Source organism: Nyctereutes procyonoides, unplaced genomic scaffold (assembly GCF_905146905.1).
Source record: "Nyctereutes procyonoides isolate TBG_1078 unplaced genomic scaffold, NYPRO_anot_genome, whole genome shotgun sequence".
Classification (NCBI taxonomy): Eukaryota; Metazoa; Chordata; class Mammalia; order Carnivora; family Canidae; genus Nyctereutes; species Nyctereutes procyonoides.
In genome coordinates this window covers 4,743,278-4,764,552 of record NW_026575042.1, presented here as the reverse complement: position 1 = coordinate 4,764,552, position 21,275 = coordinate 4,743,278, and positions in this window count along the sequence as shown.

The following is a 21,275-nucleotide window of genomic DNA, read 5'->3' as shown; positions in this document are numbered from 1 at the left end:
TTTAAATATCTGAAACTTAATGGTTATTCAAAAACATTCATTTCCTTTTCTTCAAGTAATCTTGTCTGGCTGATAGCTTCAGAATTCAGTAGCATTTGCAGAGCTTGTAACATCTTACTAAAAGGAATTCTAGTCTAAAACTCTAACAATTTTTCCTCAAAGCGTAAGCCATAAGTTTATTGTCTTGGTCCACTACTAGTTATATCCTTATTATCAGCTATAATTCCAAAAATATGGGTTTCATTTTTATATATAATTAAAACGCTTTCCTACACTCCTTTAAGGAGTCCTTGGATTTATTATACGCATAGTCTATGTTTACAAATCTAATGCAGGGCCTGGCACAAAGCTAATTCTCCTTCTTTCCAGTAATTACTATAATAAGGTTGTGAGTATCAAGAACAGTTGTAATTTGTTATACACACACATAAATATATACACATATATAATATATACACACATATATATACACATAGTGAGATCCAAGAGGAAACAGCAAATTTGACCATCCGTTTATATTTATTAGAATACTTCCCCTACTGGTTGCTCCACCTAAAATCTATTCTCTAGCTCTGATCCTGTATGGTCTATGCCCAAGTTTTAGAATACAACTCTAGCTCTTGACTTACAGTCTGTGTCCTTGAACAGAAAAGATTGCAAACTGTAAAAAAGCATAATAATGAAGACTTGCAGATAAGCACAAGTCCAAAATCTGAAGAAAAATTGAGTCAGAATGGAAAGAAATTATATTCTATACAAACAAGCACATTTCTTGCATTAATTTTAGATTTCATCCAGCCTTGACCTATTCCTGCTGCCAGCTCTGTTATTTCTGAGCAAAGTGTCAGGAGTTGTGGGGAAAGCCACTAAATATTTTATAAGGCAATAAAAATGTTAGTGGGCCAAAGTATTCTTTGACCTATCTGAAGGGCAGAAGTGTCATACCTAAAGGTTGTATTTTCCAGTGATTTGGTTAAATCAGTCTCATTTCAATATCCAAAATAGATTGTAAATAGAAACAACCACAAATTATGCACAACCTTAAAGGGAAAACTAACCCAGAGGTCAATCTGCCACTGGAAGGCTCAGTTGAACTTGTCTGGACTCCCAGTTCCATTGCCCAAAATAATAAATATCTCTCTCCACAGTATCTACAAGTAAAAAGTTCATTTTCTCCTGTTTCTACTGCCTCTGAATCCCTGGCTCTCTTGAAATCCATAGCACCCTCAGTTCCTTTACCGGTTTCTAAAGGGAAGCCACCATTCAAATCAAGTACTTTATGGTATCGGAGGATTCCTGAAGACTCAGGGTACACATGGAGATGCATTACCTCCCAGAGCTCACATATTCCTAGAATCTCCTGGTTTCAGTCTCAAACACCTCTGGGACAACAAATGAAACAATGTCTTCCATTAACACATAAAACAGATTTAGAACATACCCTGGCCCCTTGGGGCAGAGGAGGAAGAGATAACTAGTGCTACCCTAAACTCATAAAAATGCTTTTCCTCAAAAATACTTTTCACTTTCTCAGGAGAATTCCAGTGAATTTCATTTTCTCCAGTCCATTACACTAAGACATTCAAAATGGCAATCTTGGGCAGAGTTAGAAACCAACATTTGTGAGTGTCTATTATGCACCAATCACTTTGTGTTTACCTTCTACACCCCTCACAAAGCCAACTCTGTGCGGTCTGCTTGATACAAAATAAGTAACTTAGGCTCAAAATGTTCCATTATACTCCAGGTCTCAACACAAGTAAATGATGGAACTGGAGCCTACTCAGCTCAGACTGACGGCAAAACCCAAACTTGCCCCTAACCTCCACCTGCCCTACTCTTAACCTCTTAGTAAAAATCATCCACTCCACCAGTTCCCAATTAATGCCTCAAGCTGTGGAATGACTGAAGAGCTGGAAAGGTAGCAGAGGAAGTCCAAACCATATCAGGAAACAGCTCCACAAACTCTTCTTGTGTCTTCCCATTGAAAAATCCCAAATTCCAAGTGCTTCCTCTGAACAACATTGCTACTATCCCATAAAAATGTTTGCAGGTGACTCCAGCAAGGCATTCCAAGAAAAGAAAAGCCTATACTTTACTGATCTTCAGTTGACAAAAAGCAAGAGTCCTTTTGGACCTTTTGCTTAGATGCAAAGAAGAGGACGAAGAAGAAGAGGACGAAGTAGAAGAGGAGGAGGAGAAGTAGAAGGAGGAGGAAGGGGAGGGAGGAAGGGAGGAAAAAGGGAGTAGGGAGAGAGGGGAAGAAAGGGGAGGAGAAGAAGAAAAAGAGGAAGCAGGAGGAGGAGGAGGGTTTCATCCATGTACATACCATTTATAATCTCCATTTCCTCCATTTTAAAAAACCTAACCAACTAGCTTCCCAGCCCATTTTTATCTCACATTTATGCTGCCATTTCCCAATTCTCTATAGTTGATAGGGGATATATTTACAAACATAACAAGGAAAAATCTTTCATGTTTGGCCTGATCTACTTCCCATAGCATCTTTAAAGATTTATTTCTTAGAGGAACAGATGTTTGCCACCACCCTGTACAATGACTGAGAAAGAAAATGCTTACTTCCTTTTGCAAGCATGTAATCTCAAGATGCCAAAGCCATCTTCTGTAGAATTTCCCTGTGTGTAATGCATATTCTCCTACTGAATTCCTGTGTGTGTGTGTGTGTGTGTGTGTGTGTGTGTGTTTATGAATCTGTAGAGGGCAGGGGGAACAGACCTAGAATAAGGGACAACCTGTTAGAAAAGTCTTCAACAAGAAATAACTTCAACAGCCAGCTTGGATCATTTAGACACTATCTTTAGGTGATACAGCATGATTTGTACACTAAAGTATGGGAAAAGTATAAACATCCATCACAGGGAAAGCAATAAATTACAGAGCACTCACACTGTGAATCTTGTGCAATCAGTACAAATAAATAAATTAGAGCTTTTTACATAGGTGTGGAACAATATCAACAATATCTTGATAAAAAAAAGAAAAAATTTATAGTAGGATACTGTGATATATATAATACATCTATGAGTTTTATTATAATTAAATATTATATTATATACAACTGTGTCATGTGATTAATGCCCAATAAAAGCGGTTTGGGAGGTGTTAACAGCAGTTGTCTCTGGATATCTGGGACTATAGATGTCTTGGATTCTTCTGTTGGTTTGTCTGTATTTTCAGTTCCTGCTATAATGAATATGTATTACTCCTTTAAAAATATGTTGTAAAGTTATTTTAAAATTAAATGATATGTGCACATGAGGAAACTTTGGCATTCTAGCAGCATTCAGAACCCAATCAAGGGCACCTTTTTCAAGGGATGTTTCTGACAAACCCAAGTGTCTACAGGCAGAGAGTCCCACAGTAGGCAGAAACATTCCTCAGGGTTCTCAGATCATCAAGCCAATTAGGGGCAGTGTCACCTTGATACTCATGGCTTATGCTCCTGCACAGTCAATGGCAAGCATGAGCTTCAAAGGGCAAGGGAGCAGCAGGCTGGAATTCAGATGACTTAGCAGCTCTCGTGTCAGTCTCATAATCAGAATGAAGCCTGACTTCCTGGACAAGAAGTATACATTCTTTCCACATTACTCCAGTTACCTAGTGCTAAATAACAAACTCCTGCAACCTTAGTGACTTGCACAATGGGCATTTTATCATTCTCATGAATGCTGTGGGTCAAGAGTTTGAGCAAAACATAACAGGGATGGCTTGTCTCTGCTCTACAGTGTCCAGAGTCTAAGCTAGGAAGACTCAAATGGCTGAGGACTAACACACTGGGAGACTTCTCCCCTTACATGTCTGGTGCCTAGGCCAGAATGGCTCAAAATCTGGGTTCCACATGTGCACCCATATGTAGAAGCACCGGCCTGTGGCCTCTCTGTATGACTTGGGCTTCTGGCAGCACGGAGACTGGGCTGCACATCACAGTGTCACAAGAATGAGCATTCCAAGAGAACCAAGCAAAACTGGCATGGCCTTTTATGACCTAGCCATGGGGCTTACATAGTGTCACTTCCATTATACTGCTGGTCAAAATAATCACAAGACTATCTAGATTTAAGGGGTAAGGACACAGACTCTACCTCTTGATGGAAAGAGTATCAACAAATTTGTGGCCATTTCTCAAAACCCCACATGGATTTATCAAGTTTCTGCTCTGTGACAGCCACTGGAACTGGAGCTAGAGAAATGAAACACAGACACATATCTGTACTGAGAATCAGAAGGGCTAGGTACCTCCCTGCTGTGTCTCACCAATAACTCACCATCTTGCTAAGAAGTGCCATTTCTCCCTCAGCAAGATGGCAATAGTCATGTTAGTCATGTTAAGTTGAGCCATATAAAATTACCAATACTCAACCATTTCTGACCTAAAAAATATTTCATTTGGGTCAGCCTAATACTTGACCTAATGCTACACTGAAATATGAAATGTTCCTGGAGGGGAAATACTTAGTGCTCCGTAGTTTTTTGTTTTTTGGGGGGGATTTTTTTTTAGCTTTCTTGAATGGGATTTTGTAATATTTCTACTAAATTTAAAAAGAAATTGATATTCCCTGCTGGCTTATTTTTTAATTAAATAATTAATGTCTAGTCTATCGCCAGAGTATATGTCCTGTGAGTATGGTTCTACTCTAGTACATCCTGGTACTAGAGTAAACAACCTTTCTAAAACCTTTCCAGGGTTTCATCTATGGTACTCTAATGATGCTTACTTTTTATTAACGAAATTCTGGATCCTTAGCAATTTTACAACATATTTGAATAACGTGTCAAAGGTTACACTTATGCTAATATGTAGTGTCCTCAGTATTCACCAGGTGGCTTTTCTTTGGTTACACCAGAAATAATGGTGGCCATGAAACACCATCTGTACTTAAAATCAACCACATTTTCTACTGTTATAGATACATAACCACTGAAACAAGTTGGTATAAGAATATAATAACATAGTATAAATAGAGACAGGCAAGAAAATATTTTCTGGGCAAAACTAAAAAATCAAGAGGGGGCACTTGGATAGCTCAGTCGATTAAGCACCTGCCTTCAGCTCAAGTCATGATGTCAGGGTCCAGGGATCAAGCCCTGCATCAGGCTCCCTGCTCAGTGGCTAGTCTGCTTCTCCCTCTCCCTCTTTGGTCTCTCTCACTCTCACTGTCTCTCAAATAAATAAATAAATAAATAAATAAATAAATAAAATCTTTAAAAACTCAAAAGATGTTAAACAATAGGCAAATTACTAAAAGACAATTTTGCTGCAAAATAACACACCGTCTCTTGAACGGCCCTAAAAATTGGGTCTAATGACAAATTACAAGATCAGAAATTTCCAAATGTGTTTTGAACAACAGACTATAGAAGTATGCAGCCTCTCAAAGGCAATTGTTCCAAAGGTACAAGCCACTATCAATATTTAGTATGTTTATTCTCCTATACAACTAGATCAGTCAGATTACTTCACTGGTAGGGTAGTTAGTATCTATGCCCAAAATAATGAATGCCTAGATAAAGCCAATTAAAATACTGTATATGCTAAGGTCAGCTGTGAAAAAGAAGAAAAAATCCTGTCCGTGGATCTGAAGACCCAGAACTGAACTAATTAGTAGGGTGACCAACTCATCCCACTTTGCCCAAGACTGTCTTCATTTTAAAACTGAAAGTCCCATGTTCCATAAACTCCCTCAATTGTAAGAAAATAGGACCAGTTTATCAACCTACTTACTAGTTAACCTTGAGTGAATCATTTCTCCTTTACAAGATTCGATTTCTCCAACTGCAAAATGATTTTTTAAAAAAGACTTGATTTGTGTACTTGCTAGGAGAACAACAGAAACAATGTTTCAAAGCACACTTTTTCATGTCTACAAGCCTTTTGTCACCCGGCCCAAGGACAACCAGACAGCGGGCCAGCCCTCTACAGACCCTACAGTCTTGGTCAGGAGCCTTTGTTATAAAAATTCCATAAATAATTCCGTAAGTGAGAGATGCCGTGGCCCCTCTTTTTCCAAAAGGGCTCTCTGTGTGCTGCCTAAAGTCAGAGGAACCCAGAAGACCCATATCCCAGGAAAGGTGACTTGGAGCAGTCCCTTATTTAAAAAAATGTTTCTCAACAAGGACTCGCTTTGCATTTCTCTTGCCAAACAAGAGTCTCATTAGCCACCCTTCACATTTAGAACTGAATCCCCCTTTCCTCCCGCCCCAAACAAAAAAGCATTAGCTGGAGGGGCAGAGGGGAAAAAATATGAAAGCTCTGCTTTCAGCAAATTCTGAAAATATTTTCCTTCCAAGAGCTACCAGACACATTTCCTCTTCCTAATGCAAATTAGCAACTGGAGAAGAAAGAAAATGCTTTCAGACTTTTACGCTAATAAAGAAGACATCAAGCCTCTACAGTCAGAAGGCTGAGCAGGAATAATAATGAAAACTTTCCAGCCTATCGTCTAATTAAAAGTTGCCAAAATTAGCATATGTGCCCGTCTCTGGGATCGCGGGGGCTGAGCCCCTCCCCCCGGCCCCCAGCCCTGTCCTCCCGGAGCCTCTTTCCGTCCTGTGCCCCACACGCCCACATCTCTCCCTCCCTCTCCCTCCCTCCCCCTCCCTCCCTCTCCCTCTCTCTCTGTCCTGGAGACAGCCACAATACGGGCTCCCATTGAACAGAGAAAATGAAAATCACCTCCCTAGAGGAAGGAAAGCGCACCTGACGCGCCCCTTGTTCCAGGGCGTGAGAGACCCCGATATAATCACCTCAGAGGGGCTGCGGGCAGATGGCAGCCCCCCAGCCCTGTCCTCGGTCAGCGGGACACTGCCGAGATGCTCTCCGTGACACTTTGTTCAAGATGCTTCCAGCACGCAAAGCCGAGAGCTGGCAGCCAGCGAGGGAGCCCGCGAGGCATTCGTTAGCCTGAAACTGGGGCCCGCTCACGCCTGTGCTCTGCAGGGCCAGGACCCGTGGCCAGGTGCCTTGTGGAGAAGCAGACGAGCGAGCACATGGCGGGCGGGGGCGCCGAGGAGAAGTCGGTGAGGAGTGTGCCCTGCCGGACTCTGGGCCCGCACGGCCTCGGCTCCTGGTCTGCGGAGGCCATCCCGGGAAGTCAGTGGGGCTGGGGGCTGCTAGGCAGGCGCTGGGGTTACGCGGAAGGGGCCCTGGAGGACCGAAGACTGTGTGGCCGCCCACCGGCACTCTCCTCCTTGGATTCTCACCCGCTCAACACCGACTCTCCAGGAATTTCTCCCAGGGTGTGTATCGCTGTCAGGGTAACACACTAGTTGCTATAACAAACAGTCCCAAGGGGCACCTGGGTGGCTCAGTCGTTAAGCATCTGCCTTTGGCTCCGGTGTGATCCTGGGGTCCTGGGATCCAGTCCTGCATGGGGCTTCCCGAGAGGAGCCTGCTTCTCCCTCTGCCTGTGTCTCTGCCTCTCTCTGTGTGTGTCTCTCATGAATAAATAAATAAATAAATCTTAAAAAAAAAAAAAAAGGCAGCCCCAAATTCCAGTGGCCTCAGGTAATAGGGGTCCATTTCTCTCTCCTGTGTTTATTTCAGTGTCATGGGGTGGTCAGCTCTCATTGGTGCCTCTCCTCCCAGAGGGTCCAGGCTCCTTCCCTCAAACACATGGCCTCTAGGACACCATGGGAGGGAGAAGCGAGAGCATGGACAATTGCACAGAAGGATTTGCAGCCAGGCCTGGAAGCATCTTTTGAATGTCAGGACATTGGGAAGTTGTTAGCATGGATGGGAGTAAATGAGGTCAGGCATGAGAAGCCAGAGAGCAGTGTGCTAAGTCTTCATGATTAGTGCTTTAAAGAGACAACTAAGACTGCATTAATGTGTCCCTACTAATGAGGAATTTCCAATAATTGAGACAAAACTAAGCTTACTTTTGTCAGCACAACTCCTCCTAGATGCAATTAGAGCGTAAATTCAGCGGAACAAGGGTGCTGGAATATCTGAGACCCTGCCACTTTTAGCCAATCTCAGGATCCCCCCCAAAAGGAGATCCTCTAAGCCTGCATCCAGGCCACAGCGTATGATGCTTGGATGTGGGGAAAGTTAAGTTAGATGGAGCTAGGGCTCAGGAATTGCCTTGAAGGGACAGCAAATCCACTGAAGGGAGGAGGAAGGATGAGCAGGGGCATAGCCCATTGGGCTGACCATTGCCATGGCAGGCATTAGTGAACCGTCTTCACACACACGTTCATCTATTTTAGTGGTCACACCCAAGACACTTCATTCTCCCCTATTCTCGCCTTTATGGGTCCCTACCCAGCACTTGGGGGAGCTGAAGGAATAAAGGAGTCAGAGCAGAACGGTGACAGTTGACTGGGACAAAAGATTAGATCGGACTTCAGGCATCTAGAAGCACATATATGTCCCAGAAATCAATAAATCCACTTAAAATCCCTTCTAGATATAAATTATATGCTATACATGAATTATATAAAGCGATCTCCTTTAATATCTACATATTCAAACAACATTCATTGAGCACAAACCAACCATGTGCCACACTCTGTGCCCGATGTCCGAATAAATATTCGCCAGGTTTCTTCCAAGAGTTCACAGCCTGGGACCCTATTGCAGGCTGCACTGTGTTATATAATTAAACAGGAAAATATGTGCTGCCTGTCATTGCAATAGGAGAATAAAACACTTTTAATCACTGTGCTGAGAGAGGTGAAGCAAGTTTCTCAAGGTCACACAGCTAGGAAATGGCAAAGGCAAAATTCACATTGAAAGAATTGAACTTCCTGAAATCTGTTTCATTTTAGACTTGATACCACATCAGACACACATCTGCACTCTTAATTTTGCTGCTCTTTGGTTTTGGTTTCTAGAGTTTTTAAGTCCATACTTATTCCAACACACAGGGCCATAATTTGAAACATCCACTCCCTTTGCCAGAATGTCATGAAAGCTAACAAGATCATGTCTTTCAGCTCTTTGATCATGTAGAAGACAAACTCAAACAAAAGTTCATATTGTTATAGTGATTATAGTGATTATAATTAATATGAGACAACATAATGATAAGAACATGATGTATTTATAATGCCTAATTAGAGCCATTTTATCATTATTTTCTTCCTATGCCTAATGATCATGATCATCATTATTAATAATGATCATAACCACAGGAAGACAATAACAACAGTGATGACAAACGGCTCAGTGCCAGCTCAGTGTTCTCAGAGAAGACTACTTCTCCAACAGTTTCTTGTCGGTCAGAATGACTTTGTTAGTTATGAAGTGACAGCTTCATTATAAATGACAAGCAGCATTACTCTACAGAAGGAAGAAAAGGCAGCTCAAGCCACCAACACAATATAGGGATGATGCCTCCTTCTCCAGCACAATTGATATGCAAACATATACTCAGCCATAACTTTCAGCCCAACCTCCAAGCCAGCACCAAGGTTCACCCACCTAGAAACTGCGCAGTAGGAAGGCGCATGTCTGAGGTCCCTGCTCTCCCACTGAATCTGGTTCCTGGGACCATGAAGAAGGTGCTATTCTATTTTCACACAGACTTGTGATAAGACCCAGTTTGGTAGTTAATTTTTAGTTTGGAGGCTCAAGTGTGAACTTGACAGGGCTAGGGGATATCCAGTATATATGTATGCAAACACATATATATGAGATATAAATTATTTTAAAAATACACACTCACGCATCATCAGTTCTTTGTCTCTGAAGAATGCTAATATACTTGGCATACCTTAGATACACAAAGGAAGATACTTTAGGTTTCAATCCATATATGCCTGAGATGTGTCCAAATATATTAGGGACTGGAAAATGATAGCTAAGGCTTGGGCTCCACAATGGAAGTTCACAGCACGCATCAAAAGAGAAAGATGGTGCTTCTTTTGCCAGCAGATGCTATATACACGGTCCCCTTTGAGCAACACTAAGGCCACAGTGCTCCATCTGAAGAACTCCCCAGCACTCATCACTTCTGAAACGTGGGCATCCCTTCTATTTCTGCCCTCCCCTCCAACTGCCCCACTCACACTGCTGAAAGTCCTTCTCTCCCCCTTTGCAGAACAGCCACCACCACCCCATACCTCCCATTAATGAGGTAAAACTGGTGTGAACATTAAATCACCAGGCTCTATCTCTCCAATGACATGCTCACCCAAAAGCAGGCTACAGAGGATAGTAACACCATCTGTGAAAGAAAGAGGGGAACAGAAGGTAGAGACAGAGAGAAAATGGCAGCCATCTCCAGCAAAAGAAGGAGCACCAACACAAACACCCAAAGAATCTTTATTGCTGTGGTCCAGAACATACTAAACACAAAACAGTGACCTTACAAATCTTAGAGGTACACAGACATGAAACAATACCTATTTTTTTTAAGATTTCATTTATTTACTCATGAGAGATGGGGGGAGGGGCAGAGACATAGGCAGAGGGAGAAGCGGGTTCCATGCAAGGAGCCATGGGACTCAATCCCCAAACTCTGGGATCACGCCCTGAGCCGAAGGCAGACGCTCAACCACTGAGTGACCCAGGTGCCCCAAACAATACCTATTCATACACTTAGAAAAGTATCATTGAATTTCATTCATTCATTCAACAAATATGCATTGAAAATACCAGGCCCTGAGCTAGACTGTAAGTATATATCAGTAAACAAGACACACAGCCCAGTCTCCAGGAAACTCAGGCAATAACAAACAAGTTATAAATTGTGGTAAGCACTCTAAGGGAAGGGTTGAAATTCAACCCTGTAGAACAGTTATCTGAGTGTTAAGAGTGTAAGTAGTCTGAGTCCACTGTGCATTCTGATAGACATTTGAATCTCATACTCTGAATCCTGTGTGTGTTGTTTTTAATAGCAAGACTCATAAGGATAATCTTTGGAGCAAATACCAAGTAATATTCAATGTACAAAAGCAGCAACAGTATCAACCACAGTGAGCACCAAGCTGACTAACATCTTGGACTATGTGGTGAGTTTGCCAGTGCTCTCCAGCATGAAGACTTGTCACAGAACTGGCTTGAAGAAATAGAGAGCTGTCACATTTCCCATTCACCCAAGCATCTTCTTAGGCTTATGAAGAGGGCAAAAATAGTGCCACATGCAGCAATCTCACATAATTTTAACACATGCCCCCCCAGATTAACCCCAGAGCTTCGTTGACAATGCAGAAGAGATGCACAGGTAGAGGCCATAATGGAGAGTAAGTAGACAGTCACAAACTATCCCAGGATTCAGGAGATGGGCCAACTATAGCTCTATTTGACCATCAATTTGCCCTTCATCCCACACACAATTCACCTTCTATGAATACTCAAGATTTCCTCTCTCAAATGTCCCTTCTCCTTCCTGTTTCCATTTCTACTTTCCATTTTCTCACCCACAGGGTCTTGGGTCTACTCTCATTGACCACAGGGAAATACGTACTGCTATTTGTAAGAAGAGGCTTAAAGCTTGCAGAGTCTTCAAACTGGATCACCTACCAGCTCTTTCTCTTAACATTGACCCCTCCATCAATATATAACTTGGATGTAGTCTCTGTCCCTTTGCCAAGCGTGAGGTGAAAAAGAAACCTATCCTGGCACTTGGTTTTCTGGAGCTACTAAGATTGTTTTTAATGAAATTAATCAATAATGGGCCCTTTCACACCTGAGACTGTACATGTTCCCATTCCCCAAAGGCTGGGGTAGCTAGACCCCATATACTCTTTAGTTTGCTTCCTAAACAGGCTCTTCCCAGAGCAAAAGCTGTGGTACTCTGAAAAGTGTGGACCAGCCATATACTGTCCTTATTCTCCTGAGTATCAAGGTTCAAATCCCATTTGCAGTCAGAGAGAAAAAGTAAGCTTAATGGGGACTTGGAAGCCAGCATCTCTGCCATTCTAAAATCCAAGCTATAGTCTGAAGTAAATAAAGTGTTGAGTTCTTTCAAAGGAAATAAGGAGGATGTGATAGAAAGACTATAGGAAGCCATGGTCCATCCGAATCACCATTTGCTTTCCACCTTTGGGTCTTTGATCAACAGTTCTTCTACCTGGAATCTTCCTATACCCCCTTGATTAAATACCTAGCAATAATTTCAGGCTTAGTTAAAATGTTGTCTTCTACAGGAAGACTTCTCTTATTTATTTCCCTCATAAACAATAATATTATAATAGTAACATATATTGAGTGTTTACATAATACTGGTATTGTGTGTATTTGTTCCGATACAATTCTCAAAACCATATTACCAATATTATTGTTAGCTTTATCATTGTCCTAATTTATTATTATTTTTGTCATTATTATTAAGCTCAGTTTTCAGATGAAGTCTATGAAGCTAGTTTTTGTAAGATCACACAGTCATAGAATCTTGGAGCTCCAACCCTTTGCCATCCGTTATAACACTTGGCCATTTTTAATAACTATTAGTGTAAATGGCTATTGAAATTTCTATAGGCCTCTATGCCCTTGACTTTCATTCTGCCCCTCAGTCTGTTATCATTAATAACAATCCCACCTCCTCCCCCAAAGGAAGCCTGTAATATATAAATGCCCATCAAATGTTTTTATTTGAACTGAACTACTTGAGTAACAAGAGGCAGGATGCAGATAAAGAGTTGGATACAACCCTAACATAAGCTTAGTCATTAACTTTGAAATTGTGGTCTTGGGTGAGTCACACCATTTCATTTGTTCCACTGAAAAGGCAAAGAAGCCTGGCCAGCTAAACAGGTGACAATTTCAGGATCAGAAACAAGGCCATACTAGCCATCCATCCCTATGGAGACATCCTCAAACAAATAAGAAGAGCCCAGAATGGCATCTAACAGGCTGCAGAGATGTATATATGATACCAGCATTGTCAATCCCATTGCCCCACTCTCCCACCAGAAAGCCTAATGCACATAGCAGAGCTCCAATTCACTTATTTAAAAATAAATTTCTGTACTTGTTTTCTATTTTCTGCAATAAATTACCACAAACCCAGTGGCTTTTAAACAACACTCATTTTATTATCTCAATTTTTGTGGGTCAGGAATCCATATATGGCTTAGCTGGATTCACTGATCAAGGTCTCAAGGTTGAAATCAAGATGCTGACCAGAGCTGTGGTTTCATCTGGGAGCTCAACAAGGGAAGAATCTGCTTCCAGATTCCCATGGGTTGTTGACAGAGTCATTTCATTGAGGCTTTCATGGTAGTTTCTCCAAAGTCAGCAATGGAGAAAGAGACTCCCTGTTGCTTAGAAACTTTGACTTCAAAGGCCTGCACTTTCTTTTAAGAGGCCCATCCAGTTAGTCAGGCACACTCATAATAATCTTCCCTATGATAAACTCAGTCAACTGATGGATCTTAATTACCTCTGCAAAATCCCTTCACCTTTGCCATATAAATTAGCACAATTACGAGAGTGATCCCATTAGAAGCAAGACACAAGTTCTGCCCACACTCAAAAGGAAGAAATCATATAGGGCATGACCCCAGAAAATCATAAGGGTTATCTTAGAATTTTGCCTACCACAACTTGCCTCCATTTTCTTTCAGAATAACTTCTGTTGCCTCAGAATAAAAGAATTCAGGCTTAAGTTTGGATCAGGCTAATATAACCTTATTTTCTTCAGGAAATTCAATTTCCAAGTTAAGGTGTCTTCTAAATTCTGTCACCCAGATACTAATTCTCCCCCATGTTAACCATTAAGACACAAAAATGTTTATTTGGAGTCCTTATTTTTTTCTTTGACTTTCCTTTTTAAGATGTTCCCATTATTTCTCAATAATGATTTGGGTCATACTTCAGATTTCCTTTCCCTCCCTCCTGTTGTTTCCAACACAATAACAATAATGACAATGACAGCATTGGTAATGACAGTGTCAGACAGTTTTGACAGAAGGGAATCGCTCCCCACACCCCCTTTAAAGACTTCCACAATCGCACATCTGTCAGGGGCTGATGGGAAAACAAACCAAATTAAGTTTAATGTCAAATTGTATCACCTCCTACTTGTGAACTCTCTCTATTTCTTTGTCTCAGAATCTGTTGAACGTGATGGACAGCAGCGAACCTCTGATTAGCATATTTCCTATTGCCATTTCAGGTAAATGAATCTTCCCTCACCAGGATTTGAGATTCCAGTCAGATTCTCAATTCCATCTGGCGAGTGATTCTCATTATTATGCAAATGTCAGCTTTACCTGAAGGCAAGAGCTTTCTTCTTAATATTTAAATTCCATCTCGTTTTCATTGATCTCTAAACAACAGCTCATCTTTAAACTTTCTATGGAGAACTTTTTAGGGATGAAATGTCCCCTGAGATTGTTCAGTTCCCTCTTTAAAACAGATTGGTATGATTTGGAGAGAGGTGGATAGGACTATTGGAGAGAGGCAAGGAGGACATTGCCCCATCTTTGCTTCCAGAACAGGGTTTTTGAGTGGCTTTGGCTGAAGTTTGATACAGAGCGCCCTTCTGCCAGGGCAAGGCACTCAAGGAGACATCAACTGGCAGAGATAAGACAAAGTCGACATTCCAGGCAAGCCTCTGTTTTAAAGAAGGCACAGGAACCAACAAAAGAAACCAACTGTCAAGGCAGTCTATATCAGACAAGTGAAAGGAACGAAGTGTCTGGCAGCAAAAGGACTAAACCCTGGCAATTCAGGCCAGCAGGTGGGCAGGCTCAGGGACTGGGCCCGGAACTGGAGGTGGGGGATGATAGATGCCGGTTTCCACATGCACTGAGATTCTGGAGTTCAGTTCATTGCCACGTCAGGGTCCCAGTTACCAGATTGGGGCCTGATGTGGCAGTTTAATGGCCAAGAAGAGATACCAATCATTCCCTCTACTGATCATTTTCTCCTTTGTCCAAGTCCTCCTTCTCAGAAGGATTGTGTACCCTCAGCAAGTATGTCATCAGCATAGCAATGTTTAATTGTACCCGTATGGACACCTGACCAAAACCAAACCAATCAGATTCTCCAGCAGGAAATGTGGAATCAGGATTCAGACACTAGTTGGTATCTATCTATCTATCTATCTATCTATCTATCTATCTATCATCTATCTATCCCTTCCTCCCCCTCTCTTCTCTCTCTCAGTGTTTAAAAGGAAAGTTAGTACAGAAGCAGACCAGTAAGTCCATTTTCTAGTCTCTGTGCCTCCTTCTTCTCTAAGAAAAAGTCTACACAGAGAATGAAGCAAATACATGTAGAAAAACATGAAGGATTGAAGGATGTCTTATAAACACTGGTCACAACTCTCCACTTTATGACCTATTCTAATATTTGAAACCTAGAGGCAGAAACCAGGCTGAGAAGTAGAATAGTAAGATAAAAGCTTACTAAGATAATAGTAAGATAATTGCAGAGGCTAGCCAGGACACCCAATACTGCTTCACCTTTCTCCTTTCACTTATGAACTGGCTGAAGAGATCATGTCCTAGTGCCTCAGAGAGGTGCAGTCGCTGCTTCCCAGTCATCTGTGATCGGTTCCTTCTTTTCTACCTCATCTATAGCTCCTGAAGACATTGAGATTTTTTTGAAAACTGGCTGAAAGACTAAAAGATAAAGCTTCCTGAGGTACCTGGGTGGCTCAGTGGTTGAGCGTCTACCTTTGACTCAAGTCATGATTCTGGGATCCTGGGATCCAGTCCTGCATCAGGCTGTTCACAGGGAGCCTGCTTCTCCCTCTGCCTGTGTCTCTGCCACTCTCTCTGTATCTCTCATGAATAAATAAATAAAATCTTAAAAAAAAAAAGATAAAGCTTCCTCATCATTTTCTCATTTATCTCTAATAAAAAGGTCAGTATTTTAAACTTTTCTTCAGAAGAAAGAAATGTTTTCAAATGCTTGGGCTATTTGGGACATTTTTGTCAAACTGTCAAACCATCATTCTCTCCTACTATATAACTAAAGGATATGAAAACAGGAAGAAGAAGAGGAAAGATGAGAAATAGGAAGATAAGGGGTAAAGAGGAAAAGGAGAAGCTTCTTACTTTTCACATGTACTATTCTTGGTACTTCATGTACATTATCATTTTAATCCTCTCAACATCCTCATGAGGTAAGTAATGAACACCAGAGGGATTACTGTATGGTGGACATGCACAGGTTCTGGAACCAGATGGCCTAAATTTGAATCTCAGCTCTGCCATTTATTTAATAACCTTTGCTTCAGTTTCCTCATCTATAAAATGGGGATGATGACAATAGGTGAGACTTACAGGAGTTTATACATGCAACAATGTCAGAATAGTGCCTCTCATAGAATGGGCACCCTACAACACTTTGATTATCATTATTACTACCATTTTACAAATGAAGTAAACCAATACATAGAAGAATTAAATTACTTGCCCAGGGTCACATAGCTAGTAAGTGACAGAGTCAGAAGTCCACAATATAAATATTCTGTTCCATAACTCCATGTAGTTTTTGCTCTCTCAGTGCTCTATTCTGTATTTTAGGAAACTGAGAGGTGATGGAGCTGCTAGAAAAAGAAAAGGAGTAGAAAATTGAAGTAAATACAACCACCTGGATTGCATTGTAAGGTCCTGCCTCATTTTCCCTAGAAGTTGCTGCAACATCAAAGACAATGGAGAAACAAAAACCCAAATTCCACCTTCAACAAACTAGAATAGTCTTCTGAAACTGAACCATGCTAAGAGAAGAAGCTGTCAAATCTAATGAAGAAGTTCACAAGGACAAGCAGGTACACACCTCAGACAAAACTGGTAGAGTACAGTTGTCCCAACAAGATGATGCCTACAGAGAGAAAAACAATTTCTCATTTGTAGCAACATGAGAGGATCAGTGAGCTGTCAGAGGAAGTTTTCTAGGACCCATTTAGCACCAAGTGTTGCACAGGAAAGGAGTTCAATGAGGAAACACACAGACTCCGCAGGAAGCAGACAATTCTCAATTGCAAACAACCATGTATTGGTTCTTTTGTTTGGAGATAAGTAAAAGCTAAAAGAGCTTATCCACTCTCAGGTGCATACAACTGTATATCATAAGGTCCTTCCTCACCCAAACCTAATGAAAAAATAGATCCATAATTTATTTGTTTTATTCAAAGATAACCTAATAAAAAAAGAATCAATACAGATTTATATAAGAAGACCATATAAAAATTAAAATAAGATATTAATTTTAAAAACCAGAAAGTAAAGCATTGACCAGAAAAAAATACAAAAACTATTATTGACAAAGAACAAGAAAAAAATTACTAATATCACTAAGCATTTAAACATTAGAGGAAAAAAGCAACCTAAAAATAGAAGAAAATATAAGGACAAATCTTCATGACATTGAATTTAGCAAGAATTTCTTGACTAAGACAACACAGGCAACAAGAGAAAAGTAAGACTACATCAAAATTTTAAAATTCTGTACATCAAAGAAAAACAAGTCAAAAAAACAACCCATGGAATGGGAGAAAATATTTGCAAATCATATATTTGATAATATGTTAATATCCAGAATATATAAAGAATTCCAACAGACTGTTGATGGGAACTGCCATCTTAGAGCCATTCACTGAAATGACCAATACAAAGGGAAAGAGGAAGGTACCCACTCTATATTCCCTAGGTCCTTTAGAAAATATGGAGTTCTTCCTTTGGCCACATACATGTGAATCTACAAGAAAGGTGATATTTCAGGGCAGCCTGAGTGGCTCAGAGGTTTAGTACCGCCTTCGGCCCAGGGCATGATCCTGGAGACCCAGGATGGAGGCCCCAGTCAGGTTCCCTGCATGGTGCCTGCTTCTCGCTCTGCCTATGTCTCTACCTCTCTCTCTCTCTCTCTGTGTGTGTGTGTGTGTGTGTCTCTCATGAATAAATAAATAAAATCTTTAAAAAAAGAAAGGTGATATTGCAGACATCAAGGGAATAGGTACCATTCAAAAAGGAAAGTCCCACAAATGTCATCATAGCAAAACTAGAAAAGTCTACAGTGTCACTCAGCATGCTGTTGGCATTGTTGTAAACAGAAAAGTTAAGGCAAGATTCTTGCCAAGAGAATTAATGTATGTGTTAAGCATATTAAGCACTCTAAAACCCAAATTAGCTTCCTGAAGTGTATGAAGAAAAATGATTCAAAAAAGAAGGAAGTCAAAGAGAGAAAGTTACTTGGGTTCAATTGAAGTGCCAGCCTGCAGCACCCAGAGAAGCGCACTTTGTGAGAACAAACGGAAAGGAGCCTTTTGGAGCTCACGCTCTATGAATTCATGGCATGATAGGTGTTAAATAAATTAATAAATAAATAACCTCTGGACTATTTAAAAAGAAAGAAAGAACTATAATTCAACAGCAACAAAAACAAAAAACAATTACAAAATGGGCAAAAGACTTGAGTAGATCTTTCTCTAAGGAAGATACACAAATGGGCAATAAGCACATGAAAGATTAACATCACTAATCATAAGGGGAAAACAACCCAAAAGACCACAGTTGCACCCATGAGATAACAATGAGGTAATATTTTGCACCCATTAGGATAGTTGCAATTACAAAAAAAAAATTTGAAAAGTGTATAGAGACATTGGAGCCTTGTTGGTAGGAATATAAAATGATGCAGTAGCTATGGAAAACTATATGACAGTTTCTCAAAAAGTTAAAAATAGAAATACCATATGATCCCATGGTTCAATTTCTGGGTATATACCCAAAAGAAATGAAAGCAAGATATCAAAGACATATTTGCATAGCACATCCATGTTCATAGCAACATTATTCACAACAGCCAAAAGGTAGAAGCAGCTCAAGTGCCCATCAGTAGATAAATGGGTAAACAAAATGTGTTCTATATGTACAATGGAGTGTTCATCCTTTATGAGGAAGAAAATTCCGACACATTCTACAACATGCATGAACCTAAAGGACATTATGTTCTTTGGAGTAATCCATCGGTAAAGGACAAATACTGTATGACTCCACTTAAGTACCAAAAATAATAAAATTCAGAGACAGAATGTAGAATGGTAGTTGCCAGGGGTTGGGGAGTTGTTTAAATGGATACAGAAATTCAATTTTGTGGATAAAAAGAGTTCTGGAGAGCAGCACAACAATGTGAGTGTACTTAATACTTCTGAACTGTATACTTAAAAATGATTAAATGTCAAATTTTGTGTTTTGTGTATTTTACAACTAAAAATAATTTCATTTAAAAAAAATTTTTATAGGGCACCTGGGTGGCTCAGTCGGTTAAGGGTCTGCCTTCAGATCAGGTCATCATCCTGGAGTCCTGGGATCAAGCCCCATGTTGGGGGGCAGGGGTGTCCCGGCTCAACAAGGAGTCTGCTTCTCCCTCTCCCTTTGTCCATCCCGTCTTGTGTTCTCTCTCTCTCCAAATAAATAAATAAAAGCTTTTTAATTTTTTTAATTTATTTTTTATTGGTGTTCAATTTGTCAACATATAGAATAACACCCAGTGCTCATCCCATCAAGTGCCCACCTCAGTGCCCGTCACCCAGTCACCCCCACCCCCCGCCCACCTCCCCTTCCACCACCCCTAGTTCATTTCCCAGAGTTAGGAGTCTCTCATGTTCTGTCTCCCTTTCTGATATTTCCCACTCATTTTTTCTCCTTTCCCCTTTATTCCCATTCACTATTTTTTAAATTCCCCAAATGAATGAGACCATATAATGTTTGTCCTTCTCCAATTGACTTATTTCACTCAGCATAATACCCTCCAGTTCCATACACATCAAAGCAAATGGTGGGTATTTGTCGTTTCTAATGGCTGAGGAATATTCCATTGTATACACAGACCACATCTTCTTTATCCATTCATCTTTCGTTGGACACCGAGGCTCCTTCCACAGTTTGACTATTGTGGACATTGCTGCTATAAACATCGGGCTGCAGGTGTCCCAGCGTTTCATTGCATCTGTATCTTTGGGGTAAATCCCCAGCAGTAATAAAAGCTTTTTTTAAAAAATTTTTATAATATTAAAGATAGTGCAAAGTAGAGTTACAAAGTTTCTGCCAAGATATATAATGGAAGATAAGAGGAAACAAAGCATGCAGTGACTGAGCTCAGGAAAAATATGGAAAATCATCACAAATAGTAAATCATCAAAAATATGAAGTCTATATTGAAAGGAGCACAAAGGAGAAAAGACATTAGTGCAACACAGAAAGCAACAAATAGGAGAAGATGGCAAAAATGACTAAAACAAACAAAATTTTGGGATCCCTGGGTGGCGCAGCGGTTTGGCGCCTGCCTTTGGCCCAGGGTGCGATCCTGGAGACCCGGGATCGAATCCCACATCGGGCTCCTGGTGCATGGAGCCTGCTTCTCCCTCTGCCTGTGTCTCTGCCTCTCTCTCTCTCTCTCTCTGTGTGACTATCATAAATAAATAAAAATTTAAAAAAAATTTTAAAGGATTCAAGAAAAAAATTATATGGAAGACATAATGGCAATCCACCACATGCATATTTGCAATATTTACTCTGATGGACAGAACCAAGCAACTAGAAACAAAACAAAACAAAAAAAATTAAAGACCTACTTTTAGAACATTTTCCATCAATGAAAGAGAAATTATAGATTGAAAGGGCCCACTGTATCCATGGAGAAGATTATTACAGAATGGCCCATACCGAGACATATCCTGCTATAGCTACTACACTTGAAAAATAAAAGATACTTTGAGTAGCTAGGCCAAAGTTCCAATTACCTTAAAATAAAATTCTAATACTTCAAACTACTTGGCAACACAAAATAAAGGAAGACCATAGGAAAATGCTAATCAAATCTCAGAGAAAGTATAACCAAGAATGTTCTATCCAACCTAACTATTGTTTAAGGATAGAGGCAATAGGCCAATATTTTTCAAACTTACAAGAACTCAGGGAATGAATGGCCATGAGCCTCTTAGAGAAACTACCAGAAGTCAGATTTCCACCAGCCAAGAAATGACAAGAGAAACTACTGTAAAAGGGCTGACAATGGGCATTGATCCATTTTGCTGAAGCACTAAGAACTATGGGAACTACATTTAGAAAATAGAATGTATGTGTTATACAATGATGTAGAAACAATATTATGAACAAAAATTGAGAGGATATGGGAAAAGACAAAGGTGGAAGGTGATGTAGGGATGCTGATTTTTGTCATCTTTTCTAGGTTGGGTTCAAAATATATTTCAATCTAATAAAACAACAAGGAGTAAGATAAATATACTGAAGGGTATGAATGTGAACCCTAGAAATTTCATTAAAAAGAGAACCAACAAAAACTGGATAAAAGAGAGGGGAAGAATGGAGAGAGGAAGAAGAGATAGAAGCAG